The following is a 15,717-nucleotide window of genomic DNA, read 5'->3' on the forward strand; positions in this document are numbered from 1 at the left end:
AAGTTGCTTAAAGGAGTCGTGATCTTGTCCGTTGCATACCACTGTTTAGTAGCTCACCAGCTTACAGTTTTGTAGGCCTGTGGGTGTTACTGTGGTGATGTCTGGAACTATGTGGTGGAGGCTGGAGGTCAGGAGCAAGATGAACAGAGTTATGACATTTGACCCCAGGGTTCAAAAATCAAAGACTCCCCTCATATAAACGCAATCTAAAGATTTTGTAAAGAAATCTGTTTATATATTATTTTGATTTTGGTCAAGGTTCGAGGCACCTGTGTAACTATCTAAACTCGCAAAAAAAGAAACGTCCTCTCACTGTCAACTGCGTTTATTTTCAGCGAACTTAACATGTGTAAATATTTGTATGAACTAACAAGATTCAACAACTGAGACATAAACTGAACAAGTTCCACAGACATGTGACTAACAGAAATTGAATAATGTGTCCCTGAACAAGGGGGGTCAAAATCAAAAGTGACAGTGACAGTCAGTATCTGGTGTGGCTACCAGCTGCATTAAGTACTGCGGTGCATCTCCTCCTCATAGACTGCACCAGATTTGCCAGTTCTTGCTGTGAGATGTAACCCCACTCTTCCACCAAGGCACCTGCAAGTTCCCGGACATTTCTGGGGGGAATGGCCCTCGCCCTCACCCTCCGATCCAACAGGTCCCAGACGTGCTCAATGGGATTGAGATCCGGGCTCTTCGCTGGCCATGGCAGAACACTGACATTCCTGTCTTGCAGGAAATCAAGCACAGAACGAGCCGTATGTCTGGTGGCATTGTCATGCAGGAGGCTCATGTCAGGATGAGCCTGCAGGAAGGGTACCACATGAGGGAGGAGGATGTCTTCCCTGTAACACACAACGTTGAGATTGCCTGCAATGATAACAAGCTCAGTCCGATGATGCTGTGAAACACCGCCCCAGACCATGACGAACCCTCCACCTTCAAATCGATCCTGCTCCAGAGTACAGGCCTCGGTGTAACGCTCACTCCTTCGACGATAAATGCGAATCTGACCATCACCCCCGGTGAGACAAAACCGCGACTCGTCAGTGAAGAGCACTTTTTGCCAGTCCTGTCTGCGTGGTCAAAGCATGGTGGTCAAAGCACGGTCAGCTCGTGGCAGTGGTGACTAATTCCTGTCTCCTTCGGCCCCCCTTCACATTAGAGTCATCAGACAAAGTTATATTGACTGTTGACATCTAGTGGAAGCCGTAGGAAGTGAAAACTCATCAATATCTTGCTGTAATTTCAATGAGAGCTTGGTTGAAAATCTGCCACCTCAGAAAAAATCCAAACAGGAAGTGGAACTTCTCAGGTTTTTGCCTGCCATATGAGTTCTGTTATACTCACAGACATAATTAAAACAGTTTTAGAAATTCAGAGTGTTTTCTATCCAATACTAATAATAATATGCAAATATTAGCGACTATGACTGAGGAGCAGGCCGTTTACTCTGGGCACCTCTGTGCACCTTTCATCCAAGCTACTCAATACTGCCCCTGCAGCCCTAAAAAGTTAACTGCCTTCCGTCTGTAAGCTGTTAGTGTCTTAACGACCGTTCCACAGGTGCATGTTCATTAATTGTTTATGGTTCATTGAACAAGCATGGGAAACAGTGTTTAAACCCTTTACAATGAAGATCTGTGAAGTTATTTGAATTTATACGAATTATCATTGAAAGACAGGGTCCTGAAAAAGGGACTTTTTATTTTATTTTGCTGAGTTTAGCTAGCTCCCACATACCTGGTAGGAGTTTTGATGAAGTCTGTCTCTGCTACTGGGTTAAAAATATTTTAAAGTTTGATGGTTAGGTGTTAGGAGTTGTATTCCAGTGGATTATAATGTATTGTTCTTTGACATGTTAAATGTTTGCGTTGAGTGTTCTTGGGTATCTTTAACCTGGTTTACATAAATAGCACTCCTGAAAGCCGTATCCAAATGATGTGCAAATATATGTTGGTTATGAAGAAATATGGATGTAGGAAATGTTCTTTTCCATCCCTTTGAGATGCAGAGGAACCACATGGTTTTTGGCTTTCGGTGTGATTTCATGGAACTTTACATCGATTGAAATCATTTTGGTGAAGAAATTATATAATAACATGGTGGCCAGAGATGAGTCACCACTAATTTCATGTTCTCCTTAAAACTCTGGCGTCCAATTGGTATTTGTGTCCTGTATGAGAGCTGTGGGTGATCCGAGCACAGCCAATAGGAGAGCCTGACAGTGACATCACAGTCATGCAATGTGTTGAACGGATAACGATGAACGTTCCAGAACAAACAGAAAACCAGAGAGACGATGGAGAGATGGAGTGTGGCAAGCAGAAAACCCCTGCCTCATTATTCATCCATCAATGTGTGTGTGTGTGTGTGCGTGCGTGCGTGCGTGCGTGCGTGTGTGTGTGTGTGAATTTTGCTGCTAGGGAGCAGTGCTGACGAGGCAGCAACATGGGGACACTCCAGTTACCTCAAGATCAGAAACCATAAACCCAGTTTAGTGTGCCATCCGCTGTGTCCATCACCACCACTATATAGGTATGCATCCTCTGTAGAACCTCTGCCAGAACCACACTCAGAATAACGGAGCCGGTACCAAAATGTCCGCTTTTCATCCAGGAAAAGGAAGTTGAGTAGATAGCCACCCACAGATTGAAGGGTCATTGTCATTACAGAAATAAGGCTAAAGTGTTTGGTGATTGTGGATTTATAGTACCATTCCAGACAATGACAGACTTAATGGCAGACCCAAGCTGCCAATCAGAGAAAATAATATTAGCTCTGGGACAGTATCCATCCAATGACAGATCAGAACAGATTTTGAGCCGGGCCGATCGATCATTGGGTAAATTGCTGAGTGCTGTCTCTGTACAGTACCAAGTACCAAGCCCAGATTCATGGAACAGCATTTTCATTGGGATAGGTTGATCCAGCCAGTCTCATAGCAAGCAACGTCAGGACAGGGACAGAGCACGCCTTCCCCCCAGTCCCCTGATCTATCTGTGGCTGAAGCAAGAGCTCCTCACAGCTGGTGCCTTCTCAGGGCTACCTTATAAAGACTGAAGTATCTTACTGAGAGAGAAGTAGCAATAGTATAGTGTTGTCATTGTCACTATCTGGCCACGGTGCAAAGCCAAAAAAACAAAAAGCTACTTTTTGTGTTCATACGTTTTCACGATATAGACAATTTTGACTTTGCAACTTGGCTGTGTAGAGAGAACCTAGTTATAGGGACTGTTCTTCCTGCTCAGATAACTTAGTTAGGGCAAACTCTAGACCTCAATCCCCTTAGCTATAAGAGTTTGGAGTTTTTCCTGGTCAGGTCATGGTCAGATCTCCTGGCCTTCCTCCTAATCTTGTTATGAGGGGTGTTAACCAGCATACTTAGCTCACTGTAGGCCAGTTCATGTCCTCAGAACCAGAGATGATGAGCAATCAAGAGTAGATCCAGAACGCACATGAGAACAAACCCAATGGGGGATGAAATCACAAAATCACATCCAACCGAAAGTCTAGGAATTTAGTCAGCAGGGCTGCATTTCTCCTCGACTTTATCAAATAAAGTGTAAAACGCGATTGGGTTTTAAGAGGTTTAACAGTGCTTAAACTTCATTACTGAAGGATGATAAGATGCACCGAGGCAATGAAATAATTCTACCTCTTAATGTTGACGCCAAGGGCCTGCACTTCGCATCAGCACCAAGTTTGTGTATGTGTCTGTCTGCGTGTGTGTGTACCTCGGAATGCATAAAACTGGGTGTTCATCCCTCTCTCTTTTCCCTTTCTTTCATCCTCTGCCAAAATAAGTTTTGGACATGTAAGATGGTCAGAGAAAAAAAAGAAAGGGTAGGGAAAGAGGGAAAGAAGAAAGAGTGGACCGTTCTGGAGGAATATGGCTCATATTAATCTGGAAATATTGCTTTACCTCATCTGAACTAAATTACGCTGGTCTGAACTCGCTGTCCTCGGAGTTCGGGCTCAGCGCCACCGGCAGCCCAGATGGGCAAGGATACGGTAGTGCTGCGCAGCGCGATCCGACAGATCTGTCACCGCGACGACAGCAGGCAATATAAACCCTGGGTCCGTTTGAGCTCCGTAGATGCCCTTTTATACGTCGGATCAAAAGTCTCTTTCTTGTTATTGTTGGACTCGGCTCGCTGTGCTCAGGGGCAGTGACACCGAGATGGCTCCCAGAAGTATCCGGCCTCTAGGTCCTCTCTCTCTCTCTCTCTCTTCTTCGCTCTTCTCTCTCTCTCTCTCCTCTCTCTCTTCTCTCTCTCTCTCTCTCTCCTCTCTCTCTCTCCTCTCTTCCTCCCTCTCTCTCTCTCTCTCTCTCTCTCTCTTCTCTCTTCTCTCTCTCTCTCTCTCTCTCTCCTCTCTCTCTCTCTCTCCTCTCTTCTCTCTCTCTCTCTCCTCTCTCTCTCTCTCTTCTCTCTCTCTCTCTCTCTCTCTCTCTTCTCTCTCTCTCTCTCTTCTCCTCTCTCTCTCTCTCTCTCTCTTCTCTCTCTCTCTCTGCTATATATATCCGTGTGTTAAGAATAAAAATACATACCAATATGGGGATAGATTATGTGTGTTTAGGAAGTGTTTACAGGAATGTAAAAGGTGTTACGACATGTCTAATTGATGGATACAGTAGGAGAGAGTTGTAAAGAAACATTCATTGTTTATGGATAGTGTCGTAATATTTGATTTACTTCATACACTAGCTATTTCCTCTGCAGGCTGTATGAGCATGCAGAGGCACCAGTGTACGGTTGGTTACTGTGTATATACGCGATTCTGGGGGCCATGAGAGCTATAGTTAGTAGAGCGGAGATGGCTTACTCTTTACTATACGGCAAGGCTTAAAGCTCGCCAAGGATTGTGGTTTCCACTGGTAAGAAACAGAGGCAGGTACAAGTGGCTGCAACTTCTCAGCTTCTCTCAGAGGCATTAAAATGTGCGATAACACACGGTCAAGAGTAAATACAGCCCCATCTGTACTTACTCACTGTCTACGCAACTGGCAGATAGGATTTCACTTACTGTAGTAGACGATAATAGAAAACTTTAAAGACAGGCCTCTGATGCCAATGGCCAATGGCAGTACTGTATCTCATGCAGGCTTACTAACGTGCACCTAACGCCTCATATTTTCACCTGTCAATAGCAGAGAAAGTTAGGGCAGCCTGTTAAGGAAAGAGAGATTAAAAGACTGAGGGGTAGAGATGCTGAAAGAAAGCCAGTCACATTTTATGAGTCTGATTTAAACAGAAGTAACAAACAGCACCTATCAAAAAGCTCAACTGCCAAAGGAATAAGAATTCAGAGAATTTCGCAATGGAATACTGAAATTCCACTGTGTGTAGGCTACTGCACGCAGCTGATTTTAGAATTTTTCAGAGATATTCCAGTGTGAATGGTGTGAAATAAACAAAATCAAATCAAATTGTATTTGTCACTTGCACCAAATATAACAGGTATTACCTTACAGTACAATAACAATAGTGAGGCTATATACAGGGGGTACCGGTACAGAGTCAATGTGAGGGGGCACCGGTTAGTTGAGGTAATTTAGGTAATATGTACATGTAGGTAGAGTTATTAAAGTGACTATGCATAGTTAATAACAGAGAGTAGCAGCAGCGTAGAGGGNTATGCATAGTTAATAACAGAGAGTAGCAGCAGCGTAGAGGGGGTGGGGGTGGGGGGGGGGGGCAATGGAAATAGTCTGGGTAGCCAATTGATTAGATGTTCAGGAGGCTTAGGGGTAGAAGCTGTTTAGAAGACTTGGAGCTCCGGTACCGCTTGCCGTGCGGTTGCAGAGAGAACAGTCTATGACGAGGATGACTGGAATCTTTGACAATTTTTAGGGCCTTCCTCTGACACCGCCTGGTATAGAGGTCCTGGATGGCAGGAATCTTGGCCCCAGTGATGTACTGGTTAGTTTGTTGGTGATGTGGACGCCAAGGAACTTGAAGCTCTCAACCTGCTCCACTACAGCCCCGTCGATGAGAATGGTCCTCCTTTTCCTGTAGTCCACAATCATCTCCTTTGTCTTGATCCCGTTGAGGGAGAGGTTCTTGTCCTGGCACCACACGGCCTGGTCTCTGACCTCCTCCCTATAGGCTGTCTCATCGTTGTCGGTGATCAGGCCTACCACCGTTGTGTCATCGGCAAACTTAATGATGGTGTTGGAGTCGTGCCTGGCCCATCCTACCCTTCCTACCCAGCCCAGAGGACCAGAGTTGGAGATTTTACAAAGAAGCTTTCTATCTTTCATTGTGCCAGGGAATTTAAAGGGGTTCTCTTTCTTTTTGTTCTCTCATCATCCCAGTCTTTCACCTTAAAACATTTACAAGACAGACAGAGGCTTTGATATCTCAAACTATTATCTCTCCCTGAAAAAAAACACATAAACTAGCTGACATATGCCGTGCTTTGACAGAACGCAGCAGGAATGCGAAGTATGGGGAGCTTTCACCAAGCCTAACAGTGAGTTAAGCATCGTGGCACCCCTCCTGTTCCTCCCTCACTCATAGAAGGGGGCATGTCCCATGTACCCTGTCCCCAGGCACCCGGTCCCCATGCAACCCGGCCTGTTTGTGACCTTTAACCTACACCCCTGTGTCTATGGGAGAGGGAAACATGCCTGAGAGAGGGCCATCTGAGGGGAGTGGTTTATACACAGACTGGCATTATGCTGCATCTCTCTCTTGCCCTGTAGTCACAGAGGACAGCCAGGGGCCATAAATATAACCTACCATTCTGAGGCCAAGGAGCCTCCTCCTTCTTCCTACCCAGGCTCCTCTGAGCTGGGTAGGGAGGGTAGGATGGGCCCACGCGGACCACTGCTTAGGCCGAAAGCCAATGACACGACTGCCATTGCTGCCGACCTCCTCGGAAAAGTATTTTTAAGGTCAATTACAGGGTGCAGCGGCTTCAGATGGCCGAGTGCTGCTGAAGAGGCCTTATATTAAAGATTTATGTGGAAGGCGAGAGAGGAATCGTTGAGAAAGATCTGTTTCTGGTTACTCAGAGTCCCCAAGTCTGTCTCCCTCCATTGTTACTTACCACACACAGCCACTGGAGGCGCAGTACTATTGTGAGACATGGACACAGACAGTTAGGCCAGGATTTAATCCAAGGCGCGCTATGGAGCAGCACACAAGACAGCCGTGTACTATGAATGTCAACTGTTCAATGCTGCACTGTCATGTGCCTCCAATTGAATCCCAGCCTTTGTGTCTCTGTGTGTGTGAGAGAGAGGGTACGCACGATTCCGTACTCCAGCTTTCATCTTGAAGTTGTTTTTGTGTTGTGTACTGAGTTCTTATAACGAGACTCAGTCTTGTGTTATATTCTGGGATGACTGTTTTGTTTGAAATGTGTGTTTTATTTATGTGTTTCTGGAGTGAGTTGGAGATTACTTGTGGAATGTGCCAGGGTGAATGTTTCATTAGATGTTTGTTTGTACATTACAGTATGCAGATGTCTTGGGTCCGCATGCAGCGTGTTTCCTGCTGGCCAAAGATTACAACAGCCTTATGGAGACAGGTGATGATGAGGGGAATGAATAGATTACTGGTGATCTGTCTGTCTGTCTGTCTGTCTGTCTGTCTTGTCTGTCTGTCTGTCTGTCTGTCTGTCTGTCTGTCTGTCTGTCTGTCTGTCTGTCTGTCTGTCTGTCTGTCTGTCTGTCTGTCTGTCTGTCTGTTACCTTGGACCCAACATGTGTGTTATCTTAATCAAGATGCTTCATCAGTGCATGTATATTTATGATGTGACTCAGAGTTTGCTGTGTTTTTCCAAACCCAGAGCTAAGCATCTGTTGTTAATATTGTGTTTATCTGTGATATTAGCGGTGGTCCTAATCAATGTTCCCTCTAATACTTTGGGGCACTGAGCAAATAACTTTAAAATCCGGCGCGCGTTTACAGTGAACACTGAGGCTGTGCCCTTACAGTTTAAGACAGTAGCTAATAGGCTATTGTGGCTATTGGAGCATAATGTAGGCCTACCAAGAAAACCAATGGAGCAAATCCCATAATATTTTCACATGGAAATAGCTTTTGATTTCTATTATATTGCTCACAGTAGCCTATATGTGGTGTCCAATGCAGACCTACATTGCATGAGACTTTTAAAAACATTATACAAATATTATGAAGGACTTTGACATGAATTAATATTTTACTTGGCCTGTAACACCATGGGCCAAATAGGTGAATGTAAATTGTATTGTATTGTGATGTATGATGAAAGAAACCACTTTACAATTAATTACAATTAATACAATAATACAAAATACAATTAATTGTTATTACTATACAGAGAATTAGACAATGTAGACTACCCCTCCGTATTTTGGCTTATTTGCATATTCAAGCCTGTCTCAAAACACAACACTGCCTCTTTAATTAAAACATTAACATTTTACCTGACTGGCTTTTCAAAGACAGTTTGAAATGCAGCCTACACGTTTTGTTCTCTTGTAGGAAGCAGTAACTCCTCATTGCTGACCTATACTCAGTATTGGGGAGTAACGAATTACATGTAATCTGTTACATGTAAAGGATTACAGAAAACGGTACCTGGTAATCTGCGTTACCAGCAAAAATATTGTTATCGGAATACAGATAATTTTGGAAAACTAGATGATTACTTCGAGGATTACTTTTAAATTCAGAAAGGATGTTTGCGAAACAAAATATTTGACACTGCTCAGTTTTCTCAATAACATTCAAATCAGCCTTGAAAGAAGGCGCAAATGTAAAAAAAAATTGCACCTGAGCGAGTCTGACCACAAATCAGAGACCACTATAATGACACACCAAATGTGTTTGATGGATCGCGGGAAAAGAGCACGAATAGGCTTTTGTAGGCTACAGTCCAAACTATGTCTTCCAATGGTGCGACTGCTGTCGGCATCCAATGATTATTCAATTTGAATAAACACTTGGGGGTAAGGATGACAGCAGTGGTGTAGTCTACAGCGATACAGATATAATTTATTATTGATATAGCGCATTGATGTGAATCACACTGCTGCTCTCTCATTTAGCTATTTGTGCCTTATGGATTGTGGTTGTTATGGATGGTTGTTCACAAATCTAAACGTGTATTTGAGCCCAATAATGGTTGAATTCAAGAAGTTTAAGCTGCCTATCAATCATTGTTTTTGAAACCAGTGGACAGCCAGTGAAAAATGCCTTTAAATTGTTTAACTTGGGTCAAACGTTTCAGGTAGCCTTCCACAAGCTTCCCACAATAAGTTGGGTGAATTTTGTCCCATTCCTCCTGACAGAGCTGGTGTAACTGAGTCAGGTTTTTAGGCCTCCTTGCTCGCACACGCTTTTTCAGTTCTGCCCACAAATGTTCTATAGGATTGAGGTCAGGGCTATGTGGTCAGGTCAGGACATTTCTCCAAACAGTTTGTCCCCATGTGCAGTTGCAAACTGCAGTCTGGCTTTTTTATGGCGGTTTTGGAGCAGTGGCTTCTTCCTTGCTGAGCGGCCTTTCAGGTTATGTCGATATAGGACTCGTTTTACTGTGGATGTAGATACTTTTGTACCAGTTTCCTCCAGCATCTTCATAAGGTCCTTTACAGTTGTTCTGGGATTGATTTGCACTTTTCACACCAAAGTACGTTCATCTCTAGGAGACAGAACGCGTCTCCTTCCTGAGCGGTATGACGGCTGTGTGTTCCCATGGGGTTAATACTTGCGTACTATTGTTTGAACAGATGAATGTGGTACCTTCAGGCGTTTGGAAATTGCTCCCAAGGATGAACCAGACTTGTGGAGGTCTACAATATTTTTCTTGGCTGATTTCTTTTGATTTTCCTATGATGACAAGCAAAGAGGCACTGAGTTTGAAGGTAGGCCTTGAAATACATCCACAGGTACACCTCCAATTAAATCAAATTATGTCAATTAGCCTATCAGAAGCTTCTAAAGCCATGACATCATTTTCTGGAATTTTCCAAGCTGTTTAAAGGCACAGTCAACTTAGTGTTTGTTATCTTCTGACCCACTGGAATTGTGATATAATCTGTCTGTAAACAATTGTTGGAAAAATTACTTGTGTCATGCACAAAGTAGATGTCCTAACCTACTTGCCAAAACTATAGTTTGTTAACAAGACATTTGTGGAGTGGTTGAAAAACGAGTTTTAATGACTCCAACCTAAGTGTATGTAAACTTCTGACTTCAACTGTATATATATCCATTGATTCTTTAAGAATATAATTTATAAAATGCCACATGAGCTTAGTTCAACTGTCACACTCCATGAGAACCCAAAATATAAGCCTGTTTTCCTCCAATGTTTGTAAACATTGTAAATGTAAACAAACATTGTATAGCCTCATAACAACATTGTTAAAACAATAATTTTGATTTCATGGATGGTCAGTCCTTGCATCCATAGCTCTGTCTATTCATTTGAGAGTGGTTACATTTCTCCAGGCCCATTCCTCAGCTTTTTACCAAAAGAGAGGCAAGGGGTAATTTTGTTATTGTTTCATCTGTGGATTTTCCCTTTAAATTGTTGCATATTATCAAGATATCAAAGTGTCACCAACAAAAAGGTAAGTAATGGGCCTATAGCAAATGCAGCATATAGTATTCATTTTTCACATGTAAATACCACTTTTCAGTAGTGCTCAAAGCATGCCATGAGCGCAACACTTATTTTAAATCAATGAGCCCAATCAGTCCTCCATGACAACAAAATCATAAACAGAGTAGGGCTGGCTAATAAGTCCTTAGTTTTGGGGTAATGCTCAAGTAAAACAATTTGGCTGATCTATACTTCCATATTTCCAAGTCATATTCTTGAAGATCAAAGGGTATAACATTTATTGGAATGACTGGAATTCTGATAGACTATGGTTTTTAATGTAAATATATAATTTAATTATATTATTATATGAAGTAGAAAGCGATGGGTTAGAAGAAGCTTACATAATCAACCCGTAAAGTAAAATGTAACATCCATATATGACCAGCTATGTAAACTTTAACATTGATTTATCCTGCCATAGACGTTGTTCAATTGGTAACATACATTTTTGTCTTCTTCTAATGCCTCTTAAGGGGAAAGTAATCTAAAAGTAACTGAATGTAATCAGATTACGTTACTGTGTTTGGGTAATCCAAAAGTTACGTTACTGAAGTCCTAATGATAGTCATCCAGATCCTTTCCCAGGGGCCTCATGGAATCACCTTATACACAGCAGGTAGACTACACAAGGACTCACACATGCCTGCATGCACATGCGCTTGTGCACACACGAACATGCTCACACACCACCCATATATACCACACTAGCATGTATAACACACACACACACACACACACACAACACACACACACACACCACACACACCACACACACACACACACACCACACACACACACACACACACACACACACACACACACACACACACACACACACACACACCACACCACACACACACACACACACACACACACACACCAAACACACAACACAAGCAGATAATACATACAGTGCACACTACACATACAGACACTTGCCCAAATAAAACACCAGACTATGGCTGCCAGTGCAACCACACACATGCCAGACAGAATACACACATACACATGCGACCACACCAAATGACAACCACACGCTATAAAAATTAACATCCCAAGAGATGAAATTTGTATTTTTTTAGATTCATTCATGCCATTGCTACCTTGTCCCTAACCATACTGTAAATATTGAGCTGTCGAAATGTGCTATACCAAACAGAGAAGGGGGGTACAGTAGGCACCATTCACCTGTGTGTGTGTTTGAGGGGGGGGGGGTAGTGGTGGGCGCTCTGGTCTCCATGAGAGTACACTATTGATGGAACAAAAGTGGGGGTGTGATTCAAAGGCCTATTTGTGCCGGGTTGAAGACTGTTGGCTTTGCTGTGGGTCAGAGGCTCCAATACTGCAGCTGGAGCTGAAAATCTGCCTAACTAGTACAATCATATCCTCTATATTAGCATGTTATATTTTTCAGTAGGCCCACAGACAATTGGAACATGTCTTAGTTCAATCACACTCCTTCACAGTGTTCCCCACATTCTGAGGTGGGAACCTATCAATTAGCTGGACTCAGCCACCAGTCTGGGGAGAAGCTTGACACACGGCTCGTTTTGTTTTTACTATGTGTACGTCTTGACTACTCAGGTTGTTCCTCAGGCCTGTAATTGGCTGTGCCTTTGGGCTATGGTGGAGCATCATAAATATAGCTTGTGTCAGTAATGTGCGTCTTTAGTGGTGATGATGAGGCTAGCACCTTATGAGAGTCGGTGTAGGCTCGGCCCTAATTTATGTGCTCTCTGTCGTCAAATAATACCTTTGTTTTGCATTCTCTTCTCTTGGCCATTTCTTGATCTTAGTCAGCTAAACTCATAATAGTTGATTGCACAGGTTAAACTTTAATGTGGAGTCAGATAGTCTGATTTATTAAATGTAAATGGTTAAATATTATTTACCCCCACAGTAAATGGTGACCCAGACGTGATATTACATTCGGAACGGACGCGGGTGAGTTCGTTTTTTCTCATGTAGAGGATTGACCCTTTAGTGTGTATACAGAAAGGTTTTATTGATGCTTCCATTTGATTCGATGATATGTAATGAACATGTCGCCGACTCGATGGATAAGGTGTGAGCTACAGACCTTTTTTAGTTATGGGAATCTCATGTTAATGATTTGGCTCAAAAGCTGATAAAGAAAGATAAGAATGGCCTTAACATTAATTAGACAAGCAATGAAATACTTTGTTACCGGCAAACAACTGGCATGCACAAAAAGGAGGCGGAGAAAAAACACATTCTCGAGGTTAGTGTGCATTTGCTTAGCGAACACCGGAACAGGGAATTGAAAGAAAACAGAGGTGATTTGGAACTCTTCTCTGAAGAGATGCATTCCAAAACCTTTCTTGGGAAAATTCAAATTTGAAAAATGTTGAATATGTTGCCTTCTTAGAGCGAGAGACAATGACAAACAATGCAGGTGCAGAGTATGCCATTTCGCACTGGTTAACATGCAGTGAGGCCACCACTTAAAATAATATTGGACCATTCCCAGTGAAATCTCCATTCACACAACGGTGGGAACGGGTGAAGACCCAGTACAATGCTTATAGTCTTGAAATGCTTTGGCTCTCAATTCCAAGTGAAATTATCCACAGAGCCACGGATGATTTTAAGGATGGCACAAATGTCAACCAGATTTTTGAAGAGGTTAAAGAAAACTAGCTCGCTCTTCGGGGTCCACCTCGTGTAGACTGGACTAGGGTCATGACCTGTGAGCAGGGCATACAAGAATGCAGAGCGACTGTATGCAGAGCAACTGTGGAAACGTTTCTGTAAATATTCTGGCCATGAAACCCCATCAAGTGACAATGACGTGTTACTAACAATACTCACACAAAGAGTAGACTCTTACACACCCAGTCATTGTATTGCCTGTCACAGGACTGGTCATCTAGCATCAGTGTTGGAACTTTATGTGTCTTCAATTAGGCACAATGGAGAAAAGGTTCCAGACTTGAATAAGGCTCATTTTACCCTGGTGGCAGCTGCATCCATGCCTCTCTCCAGTAACCAGACAGGCCAAGCTACAGATCCCAGCTATTTTTCCTATTCCTTCAAACCCTAATTCCTGAAGCAATCCTTGTTGTTTTAACATGACAGTTTTAACCGACAACGCCATCATTGGACAGACCGCAGGGGTTTTTGGAAACATGGGCATACTGCGGTTTTCTTGGTTGCGCACAGAACAGATTTTAACTTTAGCGATTACAATGTATAGACATCCTCTCAATGCGTGGTGTGAAGGGATGATTATGGAGCAAATTATCCTGCAATCCCTCTTTGATAAATATCCTGACCTATTTGAGAAACGGTGCAGTGTCTATCGCAATGTTTTAAAGTAAAGATTCAGCTGGCCTGGAGCTCAGACGAACTGTAATTCTAACATAGTGGGGTAGGCTGTGCCAATGTAGTCTCAAACATGTATTTAACCCTTTTCCTTGTGTGGTAATTTGTTGTCTTCCAGGTTATATGGAGTGCTAGTCGAACGGCTCCTGACTAGTTCGTATTACTATGCGCATTGTGCATATGGCCAAGTTCATCTCATATGTGAAGATGTGTGTGTGACTTATGAGTTGTGTCCCACCCCTCTGCTAGCCAGTGTCTGGCTGGCTGGGTGGCTGTTTATTGATAAGCTACACAGGATGGTCTAAGGTAATTGATATGTTTCCTATGTTTACATTTGTTTGCTTATTAATGATTATTGACTCTTTTCCCCTTACACTGCAAAGATTCAATTCGATTTCAGATTTGAACTTTTTATGACTCAAACTATTGCTGTTGATTATTTTTCAAGCATTTTAGCTATTCACTGACAATATGGAAAGCTAAGTCCTTGGATGGATTTATTTGCTTCGGCTTGACGTCCCTTTAATGTGCACAATAAAAGGGAATCACTTCGGCCTGGCTGGTTTTCCATACCAAACTTAGCTCTCAATGTGACACAGCGTACTTTAATGCGTGTTTTGATGTGAGATTATAATTCTCCCCCTTTTGAACTACCTTTAATAGAAGTCCTTGGCCAAGGCAACTCCTTCACTTTGTCTCATACAGTGCCTTCAGAAAGAATTCACAAGCCTTTCTTTCTGAAGGCACTGTATGGGACAAAGTGAAGGCTTGTGAATTCTTTCTGAAGGCACTGTATGGGACAAAAGCAAGGGTTGTGAATTCTTTCGAAGCACTGTATGGGACAAAGCAAAGGGTTTGTGAATTCTTTCTGAAGACACTGTATGGGACAAGTGAAGGGTTGTGAATTCTTTCTGAAGGCACTGTATGGGACAAAGTAAGGCTTGTGAATTCTTTCTGAAGACACTGTATGGGACAAAGTGAAGGGTTGTGAATTCTTTCTGAAGCCACTGTATGGGACAAAGAAAGGGTTGTGAATTCTTTCTGAAGACACTGTATGGGACAAAGTAAAGGCTTGTGAATTCTTTCTGAAGACACTGTATGGGACAAGTGAGGGTTGTGAATTCTTTCTGAGGCCTGTATGGGACAAAGTAAAGGCTTGTGAATTCTTTCTGAAGACACTGTATGGGACAAAGTGAAGGGTGTGAATTCTTTCTGAAGGCACTGTATGGGACAAGTGAAGGGTTGTGAATTCTTTCTGAAGACACTGTATGGGACAAAGTGAAGGCTTGTGAATTCTTTCTGAAGGCACTGTATGGGACAAAGTAAAGGCTTGTGAATTCTTTCTGAAGGCACTGTATGGGACAAAGTAAAGGCTTGTGAATTCTTTCTGAAGCACTGTATGGGACAAAGTAAAAGGCTTGTGAATTCTTTCTGAAGGCACTGTATGGCAAAGTAAAGGCTTGTGAATTTTTCTGAAGGCACTGTATGGGCAAAGTAAAGAGTTGTGAATTCTTTCTGAAGGCACTGTATGGGACAAAGTAAGGCTTGTGAATTCTTTCTGAAGCACTGTATGGGACAAAGTGAAGGCTTGTGAATTCTTTCTGAAGGCACTGTATGGGAACAAAGTAAAGGCTTGTGAATTCTTTCTGAAGGCACTGTATGGACAAAGTGAAAGGTTGTGATTCTTTCTGAAGGCACTGTATGGGACAAAGTAAAGGCTTGTGAATTCTTTCGAGGCACTGTAATGGGACAAAAGTA

At 42.7% G+C, this 15,717-nt stretch overlaps 1 protein-coding gene across 4 annotated transcripts in view; it reads left to right on the top strand.

Moving 5' to 3' along the window:
* LOC111952421 (zinc finger protein 469) overlaps nucleotides 1-15,717 on the top strand; it is a 155,581-nt gene that overhangs the window by 23,015 nt on the left and 116,849 nt on the right. The window contains exon 2 of one of the 4 annotated variants that reach the window (XM_070435246.1): nucleotides 7,473-7,545. The exons of the other annotated variants lie outside the window; for them this stretch is intronic. The gene's annotated coding sequence lies outside the window, so the exon portion shown is untranslated. The remainder of the gene's footprint in view (nucleotides 1-7,472; nucleotides 7,546-15,717) is intronic. 4 annotated transcript variants of the gene reach the window in all.

The sequence above is a fragment of the Salvelinus sp. IW2-2015 genome, linkage group LG26 (assembly GCF_002910315.2).
Source record: "Salvelinus sp. IW2-2015 linkage group LG26, ASM291031v2, whole genome shotgun sequence".
NCBI lineage: Eukaryota > Metazoa > Chordata > Actinopteri > Salmoniformes > Salmonidae > Salvelinus > Salvelinus sp. IW2-2015.